The sequence below is a fragment of the Pinus tabuliformis genome, chromosome J, assembly GCF_031772625.1.
Source record: "Pinus tabuliformis cultivar Carrire ecotype Pingquan chromosome J, CPIR1, whole genome shotgun sequence".
Lineage (NCBI taxonomy): Eukaryota > Viridiplantae > Streptophyta > Pinopsida > Pinales > Pinaceae > Pinus > Pinus tabuliformis.
Genome location: NC_142295.1, coordinates 81,413,839 through 81,438,240, shown reverse-complemented (window position 1 = coordinate 81,438,240; position 24,402 = coordinate 81,413,839). Strand labels below are relative to the sequence as shown.

Sequence of the window (24,402 nt, the reverse complement as noted above, 5' to 3'; positions counted from 1 at the left end):
TTATGCAGATTTGTAGGGGCTACTCTAGAGCTGATTTTAGAAGAGTTTGGAGCTGATTTTAGAAGAGTTTGGAGTTGATTTTCTTTAGAAAATTAAGAGGGAAATACAATGTATTTTTTCAACCATTATGTTCTATTTTTCTTCAAAAAACTAATTTTCCCTTCTCATAAAATTTTAAAACCCCAGTTTTTTTATGTAGAATTCAGAATTTCAGATTTCTTCTGTTTTTCTCAAAAATTATTGTAATTTAAAGGGTTATTTTGAGATATTTCATTGACAAATTTTTGAAGAAGATTTTGACGCTAATTGAAGAGTTTATTTTCAGCTTGGTTGGAGTTACTTCTCTTTTCAAAATTTATTGATTTTCTCCAGGTATTTCATTGTTTTTACTCTTTTATTTTTCTCTAAAAAAAATGTCATAAAAATTTAAAATTCTAAAAAACATAGAGTTTTCTATGCAGATTTTACTATTCTTCTCCATGGCCCCCAAAAATAAGAATGATCCAGCTTGGGTTCACTGCCATTTAAATGAACAAGGGGTAAAAGTTTGCAACTATTGTAGGAAAAAAGTTAAGGGTGGGGGGATCCATAGAATCAAAGAACACCTAGCACATTGGAGAAAGCAAGTAAACCCTTGTGAAAATGTTTCTGATGATCTCAAAGCAGAGATGCAAAATTTAATTGAATCCTACAATGAAGAAAAGGGGAAAAGCAAAAGTCTTAAAAAAAGATATAGCCAAAAGTCAAAAGGATGATGCATGTTTGGTGACTCTGATTTTGAAGCATATGTGCCCAGTTTTGAAGAATCCTCTAGTTTCCCTTCTAAAGTTGGAGAGGGTAGTTCAAGTGGTTTAAACTTGAAGAGGACAACAACTTGTAAAATGATTGACTCCTTCTTTGTACCTCGCACCACCCTTGGTTCTCAACCAACACTTGATGCTAAATGGAAGAAAATAGAGGAGGTTGCATATGAATGCATTGCTAGATGGTGGTATGATGCAGACATACCTTTTAATGCTACTAATTTTGCATATTATCAGCCCATGATTGATGCTATAGCTTCATGTGGAGATGGCTTCAAAGACCTTAGCTTTCATGATATCAGGGGGTCACTTTTACAAAATGAGGTCCAAAGAATAGAAGAGTACCTTACAGAGTTCAAGCAATCATGGACCAAAATAGGATGCACAATTATGTCTGATGGATGGACTGATGGTAGATCTCACAATATTCTAAATTTCTTATTTGCTTGTCTAAAAGGTACTATGTTTATCAAATCTGTTGATGCATCTGATCAGGTGAAGGAAGTAGGGGCTGAAAATGGTGTACAAGTTATCACAGATAATGCCTCTAACTATGTTGCAATGAGAAAGATGTTGGAGGAAAAACACCCCACCATTTGGTGGTCTCCATGTGCAGCCCATTGTTTGGACCTCATGCTTGAGGATATTGGCAAAATTGAGTGGTTGAAGAAGTGTGTGGAAGATGCAAAATCCATAACCAAGTACATCTACAACCACTCATGGGTTTTGAACCTTATGAGAAAGCACACAGGGGGTAAAGAGCTTGTTCGATCAACCATCACACGATTTGCAACCAACTTCCTTTCGTTGCAATCCCTTGTTCAACAAAAAACAAACTTGAGGAAGATGTTTTCATGTGATAAATGGAATTCATCTCAGTGAAGCAAAAAGGCAAAACGGAAACAGATGGTTGACCAAGCATTTGACAAAAGATTTTGGTCAAAGGCAGAGGAGATTATGTTATTTAGTGAGCCTCTGTCAGAGTTTTGTGGATGGTGGATAGCGATAAATCTGCTATGGGTTTTGTTTATGAGGCCATGGATTAGGCCAAGAAACAAATAAAAGTAACATATGGGGATAAAAGACAAAAGTACATTCCTCTATGGAGAATCATTGATGAAAGATGGAACAAACAACTCCATAGACCTTTACATGCAGCCGGCTACTACTTAAATCCAAGGTATGTAATTTTGGATTTTAATTCTCATTGCTTATAAGTTATAAGCTAAGTCACCTGACACGGGGATTCGGGACACGTAGGATTCGAGATTCGTGGTGTCGGATTCAGACACGTTGACCCCACGAAATAAGACACGTAGGATTCGTTATATATTACTTTATATATATATATATATTTAATATATATCTATATATATATATATTAAAAATTAGATATTTCTTACACAAATTTTAATTAATGATACAAATTTATTGATTTCAAACATAGATCTTCATCTATAGCTATTAGCATGCATAGTACATAGAAAATTCAAATAAATGTCAGTGGTACTAGTCACATAAATGATAAATCTATTAAAAATTTAAATCATGATTCATAATTCATAACTGAAAGACAACTTACAACTACAAGATAGTAAGATAAACACACTGACAACTGTAGTTTTCTCATTAAGTCATCAAATCAAAATGTGTTACATAGGTAGTGCTAGTGCAATGCTAATGGCAAATAGAAATAGAAAATATAAAACAACTATAGGTATACAAGCCTCAAGGCATCAATCAGCATCAGAATCAGCATCACTGTCCTCATCATCATGGTCCCCATTGCTCTCCTCTACATCCATCCTCGCCTGTACATCTCGCCTCTACATCTGCTGGTGTGGAGGATGACCCCTCTAAGTCATCAAATCTAACAGGCTCTAGCACTGGATAATTGAGATCAATGTTGGCCAATGCCAACTCAACATTGGTGTCCAGACCCATATCATCAGGAACAGTGTTACTTGGGAGCGGGAGCGAAAGCGGGGAGTGGGAGCGACATTTTCAAAAGCTCCTGGTTTGATGCTCTTGATTAAATACGAGTTCCATACCCTAATACATGACAAAATTCAATGGAAACATTGCAATCTCCCAATCCTAAAATCGTGAAAAACTGATAAGTCTGCTGGATTTTGAATGAAATCTAAAATTCTACTTTCTCCATATGAAATCCAATGAGGCCGGAACCACTCTCAAACATCATGAGTCATTTCATGGTAATGTTAAAAATTTAAGTAAAAGAATGAAAATGAAGATTAAGGAGAATGTCACTTTTACTTTAAGAATTTAACATTACCATGAATAGCATATCAATACTAGGGCCTAGACTTGATCATGAAGCTGCGAAAACGCTTGCCAAATGAAAATATGCGTGGCTGTAATGACCAAATGCGGCCTTTTCATACCCGTGTAGGTCACTTTTTGAGCCTAGCGAGTCCTGGAAAACAGGACATGATTCCCAAAATCGTGACACGCAGATGAAAATCGGGACACGACCTCGGATTCGACGAGTTAGGAAGGGACACGATGTGTCATTGGATTTGGACACAAATCAGGGCAGAATCGCGTTGGACACGCTGGATTCAGGGTGCGAGGGGCCTCTAGGACAAATCCGGTTATCTAGGTTATAAGTTTTAACTTTTGCTTTTTAGCTTTTAGTTTTGTTTACTTGATGAATATGTTTTTGTTTTCTGAATTTTGAAGGTACCATTACGCTACAAATTTTTAAGCCAATGGGGAGGTTTTAGGGGGATTGTATAAATGCATTAAGTGCATGGTCCCAGATTCCAAGACTCAAGATCAAATTCATAACAAGCTCTTGAATTTTAGTGAGAGTCTTGGTACCTTTGGAATTTTTATGGCTATAAGAAATAGAGCAAAGAGTCCCCCAGGTAAAAACTGTTAAAATTTGCAAATTCTTATATTAATAATTTACTCATTTGATTTCAACTTTCAAATTCATTTGCTAATACTTTTTTTCCTTCCACTCTTTTTGCAGCCTATTGGTGGCAACAATTTGGTAGTGAATGCCCTCAATTGCAAAAATTTGCAATTAGAATTTTGAGTTAGACATGTAGTGCTTCAGGGTGTGAGCGGAATTGGAGTGTGTTTGAGCGTATACACACTAAGAAGAGGAACTGTTTGGAGCAAAAGCAGTTGAATGACATGGTTTTTGTTCAGTACAACCTTAGGTTGAGGCACAATCAATTGTTGAATAAAACCCCTGAAACAAGCAACATTGTCTTGGGTGACTTTGATCCAACATCAAAATGGGTTGTGGAGAGTCAACCAACAACATTTGACAATGAAGACCTTTCTTGGTTGGACTTGGACCCACCTCCACAAGATGCAGAGGAAGATATATTAGAAGCACCAGTAGCAACTTCAGGGCCAAGGGAATCAAGCCGTAATCCCATTGTAGACTTGGATGCTACTCATTCTTTAGATGAGGATGAGGAGGATGATGATTATGATGATGATTGATGATTTGATCATTGATTTGCTATAGTTGTAGCTTGTAGCATTGTAGGATGTAGTATAATACTATGATCTAGCATGTTATTTTGGACTATAAAGGCCTTTTAGAGTCCGCTTCTTGATGTTTGTAACATTTTTGGTTCAGTGATGTTTTGCACTAAGTGTTATTTTGGTTATATGCATATTATTACTTGCTATATAAATGATAACTTTTGCATATTTGTGTATAAATGTTTTGGATTCATATGGATGTACATGAATATATCTCTTTTCTCTAAAATATGAATATTTTATGTGTTTTGGGTAAACCTTTTTTTTCCGGTTTTGAGCGGTTCTCAGTCCACAAGGTTTTTCAGTTCAATGACTGGTTTGGTTCCAATAACATTGGCCTCAACTCCTCTTCTTGCAAATCAGCCCACATCTTGTCCCACCTTGGCAAGGTATCTCTGCCCAAAATACTTTGGACGAATACTTGACACTCCTTGGAGACACTGTTTAGTGCCAATCACACTAGCTCTGTGGGTTGAGGCATTGCCCCAACAACTGACAACTAGTCTCAGACCTCCTAAATCTTGGTGAGGAAGGGGTCTATGCCTTCCACTTCTGCATCTAGATGAGCCTTAGCTTCTCCTCTAAGTACATCTTTCGCTGCTCGAAAGTTCCCTGGTACAATGTGGAAAGCGTATCCCACATATTTTTGGTTGTTCCCTTGGCTGCTATGTGTGATACAACATGATCCTAGACACCATCTAGGATCAATCTCTTTGCCCGCGCCATCTCCTTTTTGTACTCCTTCAAATGATCTGCATCCTGGGGTACTACTACCACTACATCAATATATGGCTTTAGGCCATATTCATCCAGAAGGAAGGACATAGTTGCCTTCCAAATGACATAGTTGGAAGCTCCATCCAGCCTGTTATGATTACGAAGTCCAACAGTGGCCATCTCAACAAATGTTGAAATCTCCTTTTCCCTTCTGATCAGTTGCTACTCAGCTATTCACACTTGCTTTTGGAGTGAGAAACTTTGCTCACAACGAATATTGATCTGCAAGGGAAATCGAACTTCTTGAGACTAGAAGTTCCCTGAGAAAAAATTTCCCTCAATGTGTGCTCTTCTTCCACTCGACGCTAGCCCTGCTCTAGCAAATTGCTGCAAAAACTATTGCATCCAGCTAGAGATCTGCTCTGCATAAATACTGGGTTGTTCCCTCTGCCTCTGCAATCCCTTGATCTAGAGAGATCGAATTTTTCTGTCCCTCTCTCGGAAAAATCAAATCTCCTCAAAAAATTCAGCCTCTAGCAAAGTGACTGCGTTGCCCTTTGGGGTTTCAATCTGTTGCCCACACAAAATAGTGAAACTGCTTCTTTCTTCGCTACCGAGCTCTTCGGCTGATCATCTGCACTCTGATAACATGTGAAAATTAGTAATCCTGAATCCTATTGCAACAACTAGAAATTATTCTCCTATTTGTTGATTAAATTTAACAATTTAGTTACTATTTCCTACAACAAATATTGAGTAACTCACACTGCAATCTACACAAATAAAATTGCAGAAGAATAAACGCTGGAAGAAATGCTAGCACACACACATAAAATGACATAGTGATTTTTAGACCAATGTCCCTGGAAAAACCCAACTTGGGAAAACCGATGCAACAGCGAGGGTTTTATTTTATTATGCAGCAGTGAAATCTGAGTACATCTATGGAAGCCCAACTGGAAATCCAAACAGTAAGAAAATTAGAGCAAAATACTGAAGGGAACTAGCCTTCTCCCACACACAATCTTTGGCTCAACTGTGCCTATCAAAACTCGGCCTCCTGGAGCTATGCGTTAGCTTCTGTGCTGCTCTCCGTAGCTCGCTAGATGGCTTGCTTCGGACTGTGCTCCGATGAAGTTGTTTTGCCTCTGGATGCTAAGAAAATCGTATCTCCGGCCCTCTGGGACTCCTTCTCGACCTATAGCACTAAGAATGAATTTTCTTCTCTCCAAATTGAACTACCTGACTGAAGCAACTGCGCTGCCTCTCTGGGATAATTCGGCTCACTTGTTGCTGCCTCTCCGGATTGGATCAATGTCTCTGCCCCTCCCTCACTGCTCTGATCTCACTGGCTCTCTCTCCGGCAACTAACTTTTGCTACTATGGAAATCGATATGCTAATGAAATCGAACTGCTCGAGTGTCTTCTCCAAGTGCCCATCGAAATCTTCTTATAATCCTCTGTTGGGACTCCAAAGGCCAAGATTAAATCTTAATCGATGGCTAAGATTAACTTGAAGTCTATTCCTGTGAGTTTCTAGAACATTCACACCTTGACTTAATTAATATTGAATAATTAGCCATATTTCCTAAGTTTAGACTTTGGAAATATTTAAAAAATTGACTAATAATCTAATTAAGTCATTTCTAGGTGGAATTTCCAGAAATGATTACTGGGTTTTGGAGATCTCATCGATTCTATTCTCTCCACAAAATTCTGTGGCTAGAACACATCTGATGCTACAAAAACTAACAAGTAGTAGCCCCAAGACGGAAACCCTCAAGTGTGCTAGTGGGTGTTGGACAAAAACCCAACACTCTTGAGGAGATTTCACTCAGAAATCTCACAATGCTTCATTGGAGTTTTGGAGAGAGCATTTTTGCAGTAGCAGGTTGCAACAATCTTCTCACCGGGCCATCTACATCATTGTTCAGAGTCATTCATTAGTTGGGTCAAAGATCTTTTTCTAGATTTTTTCTTTACTTGCTTGGCAAGCTCAAGTTCCATTATTCCTTCATGTTGATGTACTCTTTTCAATAGATTAATAAAATGGCTCAGTGATTCATTGGCATATATTTGTGTATCAATTCATTGGTTGCGTGTTTATTTGCTATTTTTTTGTTGTTTGAGTTCATTTCTGGTATCTACTGTTAAATTTCCCATTAGGGATATTACATACCATTTTAGAAAATCAGAAAGGCAGAAACATTTTCTTATGTTGATAATTACTTGTGATATTATTATGTTCTTCTTAACTTCTTCATGTTTTTTGTTTATTTGCTTCTCATAAAGTAATCAAACATGAAGATTAGGAACACCAGAAGTAGGCACTCAGCTGGGCTAAAACCCCTTTGTAGGGGAAAACCCAGTCAAAACTCTTCCTTCAGTAAATTCAAATTGAGATAGACCAAGACCCAAGACCGAAATGTGAAAATTCCTAATCCTCAAGGAACCCTTACTGCAACAAATCTGAATCTACTGCACCTACTTGATTTTAATTACATTCATCAAGTTGTTCTTCTGAATACTGAAGCAAATTACTTCTGCAACCTACACTACTTAAATTTGATTTGCATGAAACAAGGAAACTAAGCAAAGAATAAGATACATAGGACACAGTATTTTTGGATAAAATAGTCCCCGGAAAAACCCAATGCGGGAAAACCAGTGCAACAATTCTCAGGGCTTTATTATTATGCAATAGAAAAATCTGAATACATCACTGTATATAGTTATTCAGTTATAGAGAGAAATATTGGTAGAAGCCTTGTGATTTTACATTACACAATCACTGAGGAAAGTCCTAGTTGTTCCGGTTACTGATTGAGTTGCCCCTGGCAGGCACTGCGTTGCCTCTATGTTGTCCCAGCGTTAACCCTTGCAGGAACTATGTCAACTAGCTTGGAATTCAATCAAAAGCCCAGAGTCTCTGCTCTCAGCCTCCCTGTCTCACACTCCGGCTTCCGGCTGCTGAAACTGACAATTGCTCTGATTTTCAACTTCCCCTCTGTCTCTGCATCACTTTTGCGTGGCCTAGCGCTAGCCTCTACATCAAGGCCTCTAGATCACTTACTGCCTATCTCTACTGATGTGTCTCTGCCTGAGAATCTCTCTCTTCAGAAGCTGCTATTCCTGCCCTTCAAATACAAGATCTCCCCAATCGATTTTCCTCCTGAGAACTTATCACCTCAGAAAATCAAATCTCTCTGTGTGCTTCTAAATGAGCCCCAAGCCTCCTTCTTATTCTTTTCCTTTTGAGACTTCAACAGCTGAGATTAAGTCTCTAACCAATGGCTAAGATTAAAACATGACTTGATCCGCCTTCTAGATTATTCCACCCATATTTTGATTAATACCTATTAATATTTTAATTTTCCTAAGTTTAGACTTAGGAACTCCATTAAAAATATTTATTATTTTAATAAAATACAATCCGGGTGGAATTTCACCAAACGGTATATGGGTTCTTTAGAACTCATGTGCCTTAGCCTCTCCACCAATTTTCAAGGCTAGAGCGCTTCTAAAGCTACCAAAAACTAACACTCCCTATTAGCGAGGAAAGTGCTCTAGCCACAATGTCCAACTGCATGTTGCTCTGTCTTTGAAGCACCTCCTTTCTGCATTGTTGCTGCCACCAACATTGTGGTGGTGCTGCTACTGTACTGCTGGCCATGACACTACCACTGCCACTGTTGCATCTGTACTACAACTCCCTCTCAAATGTTGCATCTGCTATGCTGCTAGCACTGCCACTACTAACACTGCATTCGTACTGCAACTCAGTAGCTAAGAGAAGCAACTAAAAAACATCCAAAATTGACTGAACTTAACTGTGTTCAGCATAATACCATGAATGTTGGAATCTGACTCCTCTAGTCTCTGACCCTTTGAATTTTCTGCGCTGCTACTGACTTCTACGCTGTGTCATCTGTACTATTGCCAACCTTGCTCTGCACTGATCAACTCCTAGTCTCAAGTTATTGTATCTATCCTCCAAACAATCCACTGCATCATCTGACACTAAGTCGATGTCGCTACTGCTGAATCTCGGGCTCCCATAGCAAGGAATTGATCCAAGAGGTGGACTCCTCAAGGATCCTGCCCACATGTAGTCCTCCCGACTACAACTCAATATCGCCCCATCTCCCTCCTGGAGATGCGTGGGCACTCATGGAAAATTCATCTTCGTCAATCTTTGCTAAAGCAACCTTAGGATCATGTTTCTTATCCTTATCCTTTTTCCTCAAAGGACATTGGGATGCATAGTGGCCCATCTCGCCACAACTGAAACATTTCACCTTCGAAATGTCCTTCCGCTTATGCTTTTGTTGTCCCTTTGATGTTAGAGTTGCGTTCTCCTCCTCCTCCTTGGTCTTTGTGCCACTCCCACTGCTGCCATTGAGGTTGACCTTTACTAGGTCCCTCCTTAATTCCCCCTGTTGAAGGGCTGCGCACATCTCCTCCCATGAAGGTAGTTTTTCCCTGCCCAATATACTTTGGACAAAGACTTGCCATTCATCCGAGACTCCATTCAAGGCTATCCTCACCATCGTAGTTGACTGAGGAGTGGACCCCACTACAGCAAGCTGGTCTCTGGTGTCCTGAAGACGTTGAAGATAGGAGTTGACTCCTTCTCCCTTCTGCATCAATGTCTGCTGCAACTTCTGTTCTAGGTACATCTTTCGCTGTTTGGAAGAGCCTTCATACAGAGAAGACAAGGCTTCCCACATCTCTCGGGTTGTATCCTTGCCTTGCAAGTGTGAGATCACTTGATCTCGAACTCCATCGAGAATGAACCTCTTCACCTTCCCCTGCTCGGCCTTGTACCTCTTCTTTTGATCATTGCCAGCAGGAACAACGACAACACTCTTGACGTAGGCTTCAAGATCATACTCCTCCAGAAAAGCTAAGATTCTAGTTTTTCAAATGACATAGTTGGAAGCACCTTCCAACCTGTCTTGATCTCTTAGCCCATGCGATGCCATCTCACCCAACTGTTGAACTGACTCCTCTAGTCACTGTTCAACTGCTCAACAAGTGAGAAATTCGAACTTTATGGCGAAAATCGAACAAGTGATCTAAGTTGCAGTGAGAGGGGCTAAAGCAGAGATTTGGATCGGAAAGGAGTTTCGAGCCAATGAGTACCAGGCAGAGAGGCAACAATAACATCAGAGAAGCAGCGCAGGGCCTACGCAGCCCAGGAAGGGGCTCACGCAGCACTGATGCAAGCCAAGAGGGTCTCTTACAGTGGCACTGCAATATATTTGTCAGAAGTTCGAGATTTTGCTGGAGAAGCGAGGTTCTGAGCCGAAAGAGCTGAACAACAGTCTTCCTCCAGCAAATCGATCCAGCAAAAGGGGTGACGCAGTCTCCTAGAGGCAAGACGCTGGCCCAGGCAGTGATTGTGCTGGGATTTCACAATGTTTGTCGAAGTCAAGCCTCTCAGTGGATCAGTTGTGACTTGGAGAATGAGTAAACCCTCGTATGTATTTCTTGTTGGCGATATTTCTCTGCAAGGTTAGTCGGTGTGAGAGGCAATCTGTTCTACTCAGATTCTGCTTGCTTAATAATACAAACCCTCTATCTGCTACACCGGTTTTCCCGCATTGGGTTTTTCCGGGGACGTGTTGTCCAAAAATAACAGTGCCGCTTGTGTGTTTGTCTCATATATTGTTTCAGTTTATGATCTGTATGTCAGTGTAGTCTGCAGTAGTGTTTTTCATCACTGTTTATAAATTAAATAACTTGTTGAATGTAATAAAAAGTAGGAGATGCTAAACCAGTGATTGCAGTAGAATTTCTATGTCTAGATTCAGAAATTTTCACATGGTATCAAAGCATTACAGATCGTAGGACACTGAAGCCATCAGTCGGGAGATCCAGCAAAACTGCTGCAGAGAAGCAACTGGCCTGAGTGACAGCCTTGTTTCAAAGCCAGAGGAGCAGTTGAAGGAGTGACATAGAGCCAGAGGAGTGACACAGAGGTTCACGCAGCGCCTGCATCAGCATTCTGAGCCAGTGGAGGGTGACGCAGTACTTGAGAGGAGCTCATGCAGTGACTGTGTCAGCTCTCTGGGCCAGTGCAAAGTCTGAGAGGCTCAAGTCAGTCAGTTATCGGGGCAGGAGAAGTATTGCAGATTCGATCTGTGGTGCTGGTGGGACGCTATTGCTGTTGGTGCAAAACAGTGTCTGAGGAGACAAAGTCGAGGTAGAGGGAGTCACTATCTTAGTAGATTTCTTGCCAAAGAAATCTAGATCCAGGTTGCTGAGCAGCAGCAAAGGAGGACTGAAGAGGAGTGATCTGACATTTTGGCGGGAGGATTTACCTGAAGGAAATCAGGACGCAGAGGGAGTCTAGAAAGAACTTGTTCCTTAGAGGATTTCTAGCGCCAAAGAAATCCATATCCGTGTCTTGCTGGGGCAGCAGTAAGAGAGGGAGAAGAGAACTTGTTCTACACTTGTTTGAGCAAAGATGGAAGTCAATGGACTAAGGGATCAGGACAGATTGGATGGAGCATCCAACTTTGTCATCTGGAAGGCCAGGATCCTGGCAGTCTTGGACAAGAATCGCATCAAGGATTATGCCTTGAAAGTGGTTGTTGTACCGGTTGATGCTGATCCTCTCAAGAAATATGAGGAGGCTCAAGCGAAGGCGAAGTGCATGATCCTGGACGGGGTCAAGGATCATGTGATCCCACATATTGCTGAAAAGGAAACAACAAGGGAAATGTGGGAGGCCTTGACCACCTTGTATGAGGGAACTTCCGTCCAACGGAAGATGTTGCTTGAGAACCAGCTGAGACAATATCAGATGCAGAAGGGAGAAGAAATCGATCCCTTCCTTCTCAGGTTGCAAGGGATTCGAGATTAGCTGACTTTTGTGGGGTCTACACCAGATCCTGAGTTCATGGTCAGGACTGCCCTGAATGCAGTCACTGAAGACTGGGAGACCTTTGCCCACAGCAGCTTGGGCAGGGCTTCTCTCCCTAGTTGGGAGGAGAAGTGGGCAACTCTTCGACAAGAAGAGATCAAGTGGTTAACTAAGGCAGGTAGTAGCGGTAAAGGAGTCAGAGTCAACAAGGAGGAAGATGAGGATGTAGCTCTTGCATCAACGGGACAATTGGGGCAGCAAAAGAGGAAAAAGCAAGACATAACCAAAGTCAGATGCTTCAAGTGTGGGGAACTGGGACATTTCGCCACTCAGTGCACTCAGAAGAAGGGCAAGGAAGAGAAGTTTGACTTGAAGGCTGCTACAGCAAAAGCTGACAAGGAGGATGATGACGAGGATTGTGCCATGAGTGCTCATGCACTTTTGGAGGAGGTGGGGCGACATAGAGTTGTAGTCGGGAGGACAACACAAGGGGCAGGATCCTTGAGGTTCCCAAACTCTTGGATCACATACGTCTACGGGAGCCCTTAATGACAGTAGCAGAATGACGGGAGTCAGTTGGTGCAAGGGGTGATGGAGCAACAATGGCAGAGCTAGAGTGCCAGAGTCTGAAGCAGCGCAGCAGAGGTTGTAGCAGTGTTGGAGGCACATAGCAGATTGCATTTGTGCAGTAATAGCAGAGGGTCAACACAGATTAGCAACAAAGGTAGCTTCAGCATCACAGGGTATCCAGATTGACCAACATGTCATCTTTTGGGTGACTCTTTTCAGTTGCTTACTTCTCAGCAACTGAGTTGCAGTGCAACAATTAGCAATGGCATATTGAGAGGGAGTTGTAGTACAGATGTAGCAGTGACAGTGGCAGTCTCATGGGCAGCAGTATAGGATGCAGCAATGCAGTGGATGAAGGGCAGTAGGCCAAGCATCAACAACAAAGAGGACCAATGCTGTAGATCAGTGTAATGCTTCAATTCAGAAGTATTGCTAGAACACATTCCTCACTAAGAGGGAGTGTTGATTTTGGGTAGCATTGGATGTGCTCTAGCTCGGAAATTTTGTGGAGGGGCTAGAATACATAAGATCTCGAAGACCCAAAAATTGTTTAGAGAAATTCCACCCAGATTGTGAGTTATTAAAATAATTAATATTTTTAATGGGTTCCTAAGTCTAAACATAGGAAAATAAAAATATTATTGGGTGAGAAGCTTCTAAGAGGTGAGGATCAATTGTGTTTTAATCTTAGCCATTAATTAGGGACTTAATCTTGGAGATACACCAAGTTGATTAGTCAGTTCGATTTTTCTGGGGCGAGGTTTGCTGAGAAAATCGAACAAGTGATCTGAGTTGCAGTGAGAGGCCCTAAAGTAGAGATTTGGATCGAAAAGGAGTTCTGAACCAAAGAGTACCAGGCAGAGAGGTAAAAATAGCATCAAAGAGGTAGCGTAGAGGCCTACATAGCCCAGGAAGGGGCTCACGCAGTGCTAACGCAAGCCAAGAGGGTCTCTTGCAGTGGCAGTGCAGTATATTCATCAGAAGTTTGTGATTTTGCCAAAGAAGCGAGGTTCTAAGACGAAAGCGTTGAACAACAGTCTTCCTCCAACAAATCGATCTAGCAGAAGGGGTGACGCAGTCTCCTAGAGACAAGACGCTGACCTAGGCAGTGATTGCGCTGGGATTTCGCAGTGTTTGTCGAGGTCAAGCCACTTAGTGGATTAGTTGTGACTTGGAGAACAAGGTAAACTCTCGTATGTATTTATTGTTGCCGATATTTCTTTGAAAGGTTAGCCGGTGTGAGAGGCAACCTGTTGTACTCAGATTCTGCTTGCTTAATAATACAAAACCTCTATCTGTTGCACCGGTTTTCCCACATTGGGTTTTTCTTGGGACGTGTTGTCCAAAAATAACAGTGTCCCTTCTGTGTTTGTCTCATATATTGTTTCAGTTTATGATCTATATGTCAGTGTAGTTTGCAGTAGTGTTTTTCATCACTGTTTATAAATTAAATAACTTGTTGAATGTAATAACAAGTAGGAGATGCTAAACCAATGACTGCAGTAGGATTTTTGTGTCTAGATTCAGAAATTTTCATAGAGACTTCAACGGTCGAGATTAAGTCTCTAATCAAGGGCTAAGATTAAAACATGACTTGATTCGCCTTCTAGATCATTCTCACCCATATTTTCATTAATACCCATTAATATTTTAATTTTCCTATGTTTAAACTTAGGAACCCCATTAAAAATATTAATTATTTTAATAAGATACAATCCGGGTGGAATTTCACCAAACAGTTTATGGGTTCTTTAGAACTCATGTGCCTTAGTCTCTCCACCATTTTTCAAGGTTAGAGCACTTCCGTAGCTACCAAAAACTAACACAAAATGTAATAACCATAATAAAACTGAAATGCGGAAACAGTAAAAATTAAAAGCAGGTACCTACTTGGACTACTATCTGATCTGGTGTAGTTGATGATGCTGCCACTACTCTGCTCCAATTATCGGGAGACCAATTCCACCCAGCCAGACTGAGCAGAGCCTGGTTGCTCAATCCAGTAAGCTTCTCACAGGAGCTCACTGTCCCCCGTGCCCAGAACCTCAGAATGCCTAAAGCTCTTCCAATGGTCAATTGTCTTCCTCTGGTTTGCCCTCCGTTCTCTCCTGATTTTCTCCTCCTGCTTTTCCTGCGTTCTTTCCCCCCGTGTCCGGCTCAGATCAACGGTTTTATAATTGCGGGCTTGGCAGTGGCCGCCCTCCCGCCTGCGGCCACCGCTCTTCCTCCTCCCGACACGCCTTCGCATGCATTTCAGACCCGCAGATATTATCAATCTGATCCTTTTTTATTATACATGTATTTTGTTATATAGCCAGGTTTGGTTTATGCATCCCCTTTTATATAAGGTCTTACTTTTATTTTTATTATAAAGTTTAATTCTATTTTTATTATAAAGTTTAATTTATATTTAATTTAATATGAAGTTTATCATATCTGTTTTAATATAAAGTCTAGAACTTTAGTTAAATATTTATAGATGGGTTGTTACATACATTCCCCCTTCAGAAAACTTCGTCCCGAAGTTAGAGTTTTTATCTTATCTGATTACTTATGATAGTAATTAGTACCCCCTTCTTAGATTTTAAAATTTTTATTTTAATATCAAGAGACTATAAAATTTAGAGTTTTAGGTTTATGATTTTAATGGATAAGTCTTACCCTACCCAGGTTCCCAAGCTATTCTAAAATCATCCTATCCTTCCTAATCTCTTCCGCTCCCATCCTATCCATCCTCTACTGGAGTACGCCATGGCGTCAGTTTTACTGACCTAACCATTCATAAACTCTAAGGTGACAGCGTCGGTTATACCGACCTGATTCCCAGTAGGCATCTGGCAGTCATCATCACACGTCTAGGGGAGCGTGATTCACACAGTCCTCCCATGACTCCAGGGTTCGGAGGATAAACGGTGGGCAACACCTCCACCCCTCCCAGTAGAACTTAGGGCTAACACCCTATCATAGAATCACTTGGAGCTTTAATTGTTCTGAGGTTCTGTCATCACGTGGTCATCCCGATAACTGTTTATTACCTGCAATCATACACTTATCCATGCATTCGTAAAATGTGCATCAGCATATTCAAAATAACTCATGTATTATTCACCTAGGAGGCTATAGTACAACATATTTTGCGAGATTCCATGCATGTCTTTTGACTTTTATCTAGAATGTATTCACTTCTTGATTTCTATCCCATTGATCATATTGACATGTATAAATAAATCAGATTTACAATACCTTAATTTCTATCAGAAGTAAATCATTCAACTGTCTTAACTTTACTTTGACAACTATAATTTAGTAAAACGAACCACATATATCGTTTTGGTATCCACGTACCAGCAGAAGTTAAACATATATTGTGTCACAAAATTTCACGTTTATCTATAATCATTCAAAATGTTTCTGAGTCTCTGATTGCAGCGAAGTAAATATATACTAAACATAGTTTAAAGTTCTTCAAAATTGACATAGCTTAGGGTATCTTTGACATATGTCCTCTGTATTTTCCCAAGTTGCTGATCCAGGACTATACTTGTCCCATTGGACCTTAACTTGGTCCACCAGGCGGTTCCTCAGCTATCGAACCCTACGTTCCAGTATACGTAACGGACTCCCTCGTTCGATACCTGCAATTCCTTCCATTGAAGGTTATGAGATAGATCAGCTATATAATGCCTTAATACAGAAACATGAAATACATTATGAATTCTATGCAGGTGAGGTGGCAAGGCAAGACGATAGGAAACAGGTCCAACTCTTTCCACGACTTTAAATGGTCCAATAAATCGGGGTGACAACTTTGTTCCTTTTCCGAATTGAATAGTACTTTTATTCGGTTTGATGCGGATGAAACCCTGATCCCCTACTTCATACCTCCTATCAGTTCTGTGGGCATCAGCATAACTCTTTTGCCTATCCTGTGCTTCCTTTAATCGTTGTCTAATTGTCTTACCTGCGCTTCCATTTCATGGATTAATTCTGGTCCTATCATCACTCGATCTTCTAACCTGTCCCAACTTAACGGTGTTCTGCAAGGTCTGCCATATAAAGCTTCAAATGGAGGTATCCCAATCGAACTGTGGTAACTGTTGTTGTATGCGAATTCGACTAAGGGTAAATACTTTTCCCAGTGTGATTGCTGATCCATAACATACATTCGCAACATGTCTTCAAGTACTTGATTTACTCTTTCAGTTTGCCCATCAGTCTCAGGATGGTAAGAAGTGCTTAAATTTCGCTGAATACCTAAGGCTGTCTGCATGCAAGTCCAGAATCTGGAAGTGAATCACAAATCTCTATCGGATATAATCTTCTTAGGTACTCTATGAAATCTGATAACTTCATTTATGAATACTCGAGCTACGTCAGCAACATCGTAAGTATCTCTTACGGGAATGAAATGGGCGCTTTTTGTTAATTTATCCACCACTACCAAAATGGCATTGTGTCTTTGAGAAGTAAGCGGTAGTCCAGTGATAAAATTGGTCTCCCATTTAGACATAGGAATGTCGTGGGGTTGTAAGAGGCCCGCTGGGTGACAATGATCTGCCTTTACTTGCTGACATTCCAAACATTTTGCAACAAATTGAGTGATATCATGCTTCATGCCTGACCAAAAGAAGAGTTTCTTGGTATCCGCATACATTTTCCCTACTCCAGGATGAGCATAATATACTGCTCTGTGGGCTTCCCCAAGGATGGTATCTCGAAGATCTTTATCATCAGGAATATACATCCTTCCATGGAATTGTAAGATCCCATCGTTTTCTAATTCATATCCCTCAAATTTAGATTCTTTTGCCCTATTACCTTCAAGACTTGCTCTTACCTTTAAATACCAGTTGTCTTTTATAAGATGATCCAGTACTCGTTGTCTTAAGTCTACTTTAATGGGTATGAGAGAAAATATCCGAGGTCTTCTGCTTAAAGCATCTACTACTACATTTTCTTTTCCCTTAATATATGATATTTCGAAGTCATATTCACTTAGGAATTCACTCCATCGCCTTTGCCTGGCATTTAAGTCTCTTTGGGTGAACAAATATTGTAGACTTTGATGGTCGCTTTTAAGTGTAAAACTTCGTCCCACTAGATAGTGTCTCCAAATCTTTAAAGCTAGCACTATAACGGCTAATTCTAAATCGTGAGTAGCATAGAGTTCTTCATGAGGTTTTAACTTTCTAGAAGCATATGCTATCACTCCTCTATCCTGCATCAACATTGCACCCAGCCCTTGTTTGGATGCATCAGTACATACCGTAAAATCTTTGTCCATATCAGGGACTCTTAGGATTGGTGCACTGGTGAGTAGTCTTTTGAGTTCAGAGAATGCTTTATTACATTCCTCGGTCCATTCGTACTTGACACCTTTACGCTGAAGGGTTGTAATTGGCTTTGCGATTTTGGAGAATCCCTCCACAAATCTTCGGTAATAACCGGCTAAACCCATAAAGCTTCATATCTCATGTGCATTTTTCGGTATTGGCCAATCCATGATCGCTTTTACCTTCTCAGGATCTACTGAAATCCCTTCACATGATATGATGTGACCCAAATAATGAATCCTTTCCTGAAAGAATGAACACTTGGATAGTTTTCCATACAATTGACGTTCTCTAAGGCAGGACAATGCTATCCGCAAATGATCTTCATGCTCTTTCTCATTCTTGGAATAGATGAGAATATCATCTAAAAAGACTTGCACAAATTGATCAAGATATTCACGGAAAACACTGTTCATAAGATTCATGAATACGGCTGGCGCATTTGTTAATCCAAATGGTACCACAGTAAATTCATAATGTCCAAAACGTGTCCGGAATGCAGTCTTAGAAATATCATTTTCAGAAATCCTTAGCTGATGATATCCTGATCGAAGATCAATTTTTGAAAAGACAGCAGCTCCTTTCATTTGATCGAAAAGATCATCGATTCGAGGCATAGGGTATTGATTCTTTACTGTAGCTCGATTCAAGTCTCGATAATCTATGCATAATCTTAAAGATCCATCTTTCTTCTTCACAAAAATTACAGGAGTGCCCCAAGGTGATGTACTGGGCCAAATATGCCCTATATTCAGTAGTTCCTTTAATTGAATTTGTAATTCCTGAAGTTCTGGAGCTGTCATTCTATAAGGCGTTTTAGAGATCGGTTGGGTACTTGGTTTTAATTCAATAGTGAGATCCAGCTCTCTTACTGGGGGTAATTCAGGTAGTTCTTTTGGAAATACATCCGGGAATTCGGCTAACACCGGATATTGTCCTAAGGATGGTCCTTTTCCTTCGCTTACTTCTTGAATTACATAAGCCTGACAACCTTTCCTTAAACAACGCTTCATCTGCATTGCTGAAATGTAGCGTAAAGATACTTCCCTCTTGATTCCTTGAATTCGGATTACTTCTCCTTCATCATTCATGCCTAGAATTCTTTTCCCATAACAGTCTACCCAAGCTTGGTGAGCTTCCAGCCAATCCATAGCTATGATAAGATCATACGTTCCTAAGGCTATGACATAAACTTTCAGTTTAGTCGTACAGACCCCTAGATCGATTTTACATTGATCCACACTCAAGCTCACGGTTTGGAGTTCTCCTGAGGCCATTTCCACTTGATGGAAATCATTTTGTCTACGCACTGCCAACCCACATTTGTTTAATGCATATGACGAAATGAAACTATCTGTGGCACCAATATCAAATAAGATTTTGAGTTTTATACCATTGATAATACCTGAAGATTCCACTACAGTGGATTGATGTGCTGCTTGGTCGTTGCTGACTACTGCATGAATTCTATGATTACCTCGATTGTTTGATATCGGTTCCTTTCCAGTCCTATGCAATATATTCGACGAAGCTTCTGGGCATTCACGTTGAAAATGCGGTCCCCCACATTCCCAACAATTAAGCTGCGTTGATCCTCTTGAATTAGGACATGAATTTCTAGAGAACGAGCTTCGTCCTCTCATGTTGATTCCTCTCAAATTCCTTCCTCTACTGGCAGTCCCTCGAGATGTCCATGGACTGGTGTTTGACGATTCCGCGGCTATAGTGTTTACTGCCATGGGAGCTCTTGTCCCTACATTTCTTGGGGTAAACCTGTTATCATAAGGTGGCCTCGAGCTACCTCCTCTGAAGAAGTTTCGGGGAGTCTTTCCTGGAAATCCTGATTGGAAAGGCCCTGCTGGCCCCATATCTTTTTTGATTCCAAGGTGCTCTTTTGCATAACGACCACATTCGACTGCCTCGGCTACTGATGATGGTTTCCACATGCTTGCTAAGGCTCTGATGCGAGGATTTAACCCAAATATGAAGCGTTAAGCTTGACGTTCATTATAATCTAAGTAGTGAATGTATTTTACAACCTCCATAAACTTTATCTCATACTCTTCCACAGTTTTATTTCCCTGAATTAATGTATGAAAGGCTCTGGCTTGCTGTTGTTGAAAGTATGGAGGTAAATACTTTACGCGAAACCTTTCCTCAAATAGTTCCCAAGGGACATTATCCGATGTAAGGTGTAGCTGCTTCTTCAGATTTCCCCACCAAATCAAGGCACTTTCCTTTAATTGAAACACTGCAATTTTTGTTTTTTCCGAAGAAGAATATTCTATTAACCTAAAGCATCTGTTCATTCCTTCTAACCATGCTTCAGCGCGTTCACCTGCTCGACCTCCTGAGAATTCTGGGAGTCTAATTTTCTGAAGCTCCCTAGAAATGTCTTCTTTAGATCTTCTGGGCTCAAAATTGTTTGGTTCCGCTGAACTGGTGGCTACATGTTGAAATTCCTCTTTGGTTTTAGCCTTAGTTGATTCTTTTAATGTCTCCAAGAAGGCTTCCAAAGAGTTCATTATCACAGTCAACTCTGGCGTTGGGGCGATTGATGCTGATGATGGTCTTGGTGGTGACGATGGTGATGGGGATGATGATGGCGACGGTGGCGGCATTAATGGTGGTGATGCTGCCCGATCACGTCGTCGTCGCTCATACGTCCTTACCATTGTAATGGTTCCTGGACACATAATAAAATTCTATAAAAATTTGAGGTAGACAACCGTATTTAACACATAATTTTCTTTTGCAACTTCACATTCATAAACGGGTATAGTTTTGCTATTTTTATCCGCTACGTGGATCTTACTGGTACCGAGGTCAAGGAGGGTGGTCTCGCGACCTCCTTGTCCTAATGCAGGGTATTCTATCCTAATATGAATAACGCAGAAGTGTATGGTTATTAGTTCCTAAGGTAAAACATCTAAAGTTTATTTACCAAATAACATCCACAATTGAAAAATGTTAAATGTCTTGTTACGATGTACATCGGTAACATACCCGTCATACCTCAATCTAGCTATTACATTTAAAGAAGGTCATACATATTTATATTTTTGAATATATTAGTTAGATATGGATTAAATCTATAATAAAAAGAAGGGTCGTTCTGGTTCCATATCAGTTCGACCTTTAGCCTAAAAATTTAACATAGACATGTCATGATTAAAATCTAGAAGAGATACAGATGCTTTAAAAAGTAGTTTTTATAAATTGCACATAACACTTTAATGGTTGATGCAAATTGCCTGCAATTGGATTCATAGAAAACTTTGTGCTATCATAAGTTCAGATTTCACAATATTGGGCAGAAAACTTACATAGATATCATCTGAGAAAGTTTAGTGTGCAGACTAGGCCCCTAAGGAGGATAAGTAAACATAATTCAACTTAAATCTAGCATAAAATTCGACTGGTATCCAAATAAGGTGATTAAAGATTTTTAGAAGAGAGCATAAACAAGAAAGATCTATGAGAAATTTGGACCACTTCAAATACTCTTTTCATGGATGAATTATCAACAGGGCTGGACAGTTCTACTACCTATCAGATAGTAAAAACCCTGCATCAGATTATCCATCTCATGGATGCCATAATTCTCATGTCTCTGTTGCAAAATTTGAAATATCTTCAATTGTCCTCACAACTGGGTATACCAACACCTTCTACAAGATGATAGATAGGGCAACGATACAGTTTTGTCTTTTCAGGCAGTAATCCATGAGCTCACACAAATACTATAGTAGTACAGCTAGGATGCCAAGACTATAATTTAAAATATGCTGACCACTGTCCATCATTTTGCCATCGTTGCTAATTTACTCAGGGTTATTTAATAATATAAATTTGTCCTTTCTGTACTCATGGACAAATGAAGGATTGCATATCAATTACTGATAGGTTGTTGCAGTTATTAGTTACCACCATTAGGCTATATTAACAATGCTGCAGGAGAGATATACAGAGTTACCTAAACTTTTAGTCTTGATGTGGAACTCAGAATCTGATTTGAATTACAATTTTGAATTTGTAATATAATTGATGCAGGCTTATTGAAGACAGAGACATTCTTTCATTCCTTAAGACACGACAGAGGTTTATGATGGCCCTTCAGTCATATGGATAAATTTACAACTATAAGACGACTTGGCTCCATCTCAACTTATTTGGTTCCAACAGAACTCGAGATTTTGGGCAGCACTGTACCCAACTGATTCTGAGTGAAGGTATATGATTCAGAAATGCTCAAAGACATACATTGCCATAAGGCCTCTGTTCCTTACTATGCGATGATTATGTCAGTACATGGCTAAAGAAACATGATGTTACACATGCTGAGATGACAATTAGTACAATCAAAACTGTGAGCAATCGTGCTATATTGCTGTTATAATAATGCCGAGACATGTGAATACTGATTTCATACATGGCATAGTGATGTGATCAATATAAGAGAGTTGAATGTCAATGCTAAACCAAGGTCCTGCATTTGTGCAAGTGTGATATAGTCATAAGGATACTATAGTGCGAGTCATAGTCTTGTAGAGTGTGTGAGGTCCAATGTCTACACTTACAGTGCACTGATCTATGGACTTTGCAGGGAAGGCAGACTGGAAGAGGCTGAAATGTTCATTGGTGAAATGAAGGAGAAAGGTTTACAACCCAACCAAGTAACATACACATCATTGATGGATGGCAACGTCAAATCAGGCAGGGTGGATCATGCTTTTGATCTATTTAAGTAAGATGATAAATGAAGGATGCCAACCTAATTATCGAACTTATTGAGTGCTTATGAATGGTATAGTTCAAGAAAACAAGATACAGAAGGAACACTTGATTACTGATGAGGATGCAGTGGGTAGTTCAGATCCTGATAACTTAGATGGAATTCTTGACCTGGATGGAATGCCACTTGAAATAAGCAGTGGTCTCGCATTTAAGCTTCTTGCCAAAATGATGGAGAAGCATTGACAGCCTACTGTAGATACTTATAGTGCCTTAATTGCAGGATTATGCAAGGCAGGCAGACTCCTTGAGGCAGAGCAGCTGATAAAAATATGTTAGCGAGAGAGCTCTGTCCCAATGAAGCAATTTATGCAGCTCTTATTAATGGGTGCTTTAAACAGGGAAATTATATCTATTCTCTGGAGTTTTTTTGGATAGAATGGTTGAAAAATGGTTATGAACCACAACCATATATGTAAATTTAACCTGTTTTTAGATCAAATATATACCGTGAATGTCCAAATAGAATGACCATGTGCAAGAGTAAAGGCTTCAATGTGAATTTAATTAAATTATGGAACGTTTCGTAGAATCAAGAGGAGACCACTGTCCGAGGATTTAGCGGTCATGCTTCTTGATAGTAAAAGCATTTGAATTATGTAAGAACCCAGAAATTAATTTCTGAGGCTTCAACATTCGAAGGCTCCAACATCTAACTTCCATTATCATCGAACAGGTCAACTCTCAAAGACTTCAACATAGCTCAGAAATTAGTGAGACAGTGGGTCGATATTGCATACAGAAGTGTGTCTCTACCCTGGAATGGATGTCTACCCATCGGAAATGACTTAGAGACCCTCTCGGTCTTCCCCAGATCAGCTGCTACAAGCATAAAAAATGATTTTGGCTGTTGTTTAAGATGAATATTAGCGACGAACAGTTTAGATGAATATCAACCTAAAGTGTGTGTGTCTGGGTGGTGTAGTTGGTTATCACGATAGTCTCACACACTAAAGACCCCCAGTTCGAACCCAAGCTCAGGTGCCATAGAAAAATACTGTCATGATGACCTGAGTGCCTTTAAAATTTGTATTAGCGTAAGAGAGGACGTGTGAGTTCTACTTTTCCCTCAATAGGGTAACTCTGTCCCTTTGCTTAAAGGCTTGAGCTGGGCTTCAAGCTCCTTCGAAAAATGACATCGCTGTTCTTGAGATTTTCTTACGGATTAATCTTACTGGATTAAATTTACATCGGAGATTAAAAATAAATTAAATAGAAAACTTCATGTCTGAGCCCAGTTTCGAACTGGGGAAACAACATGTCTGAGCCCGGATTTGGACAAGAATCTTGAATATTCTGTACAGCATGTCTGAGCTCATTAGAAGGCATCCAAAAATTATTGCAAATCCGGGCAACCGTGAATAGGTTTGAGCTACCATAATCCCTAAACTTCGAAGTATCAAAGGCATACGAATTTCCTGAAGGTGCAGTAGACATGTTTTGGGACAAATTATGAGGTTAAAGAAATCCATTTCATTCTCCATATACCAAAGAACAACGAATTGTGGGCCTGTAAGGTCGAAAAAGGTTTGAACAACCCTCTGATACCATCTGTAATAACCATAATAAAACTGAAATGCGGAAACAGTAAAAATTAAAAGCAGGTACCTACCTGGACTACTATCTGATCTGGTGTAGTTGATGATGCTGCCACTGCTCTGCTCCAATTATCAGGAGACCAATTCCACCCAGCCAGACTGAGCAGAGCTTGGCTGCTCAATCCAGTAAGCTTCTCACAGGAGCTCACTATCCCCCGTGCCCAGAACCTCAGAATGCCTAAAGCTCT

General features: G+C 40.2%; 1 protein-coding gene and 1 pseudogene across 2 annotated transcripts in view; both read left to right on the top strand.

Annotated features, from left to right (window-relative positions):
- Positions 1 to 24,402, top strand: part of LOC149225611 (putative aldo-keto reductase 1) — a 285,817-nt gene that overhangs the window by 177,021 nt on the left and 84,394 nt on the right. The window lies entirely within an intron of this gene.
- Positions 759 to 22,802, top strand: LOC149225612 (uncharacterized; annotated as a pseudogene).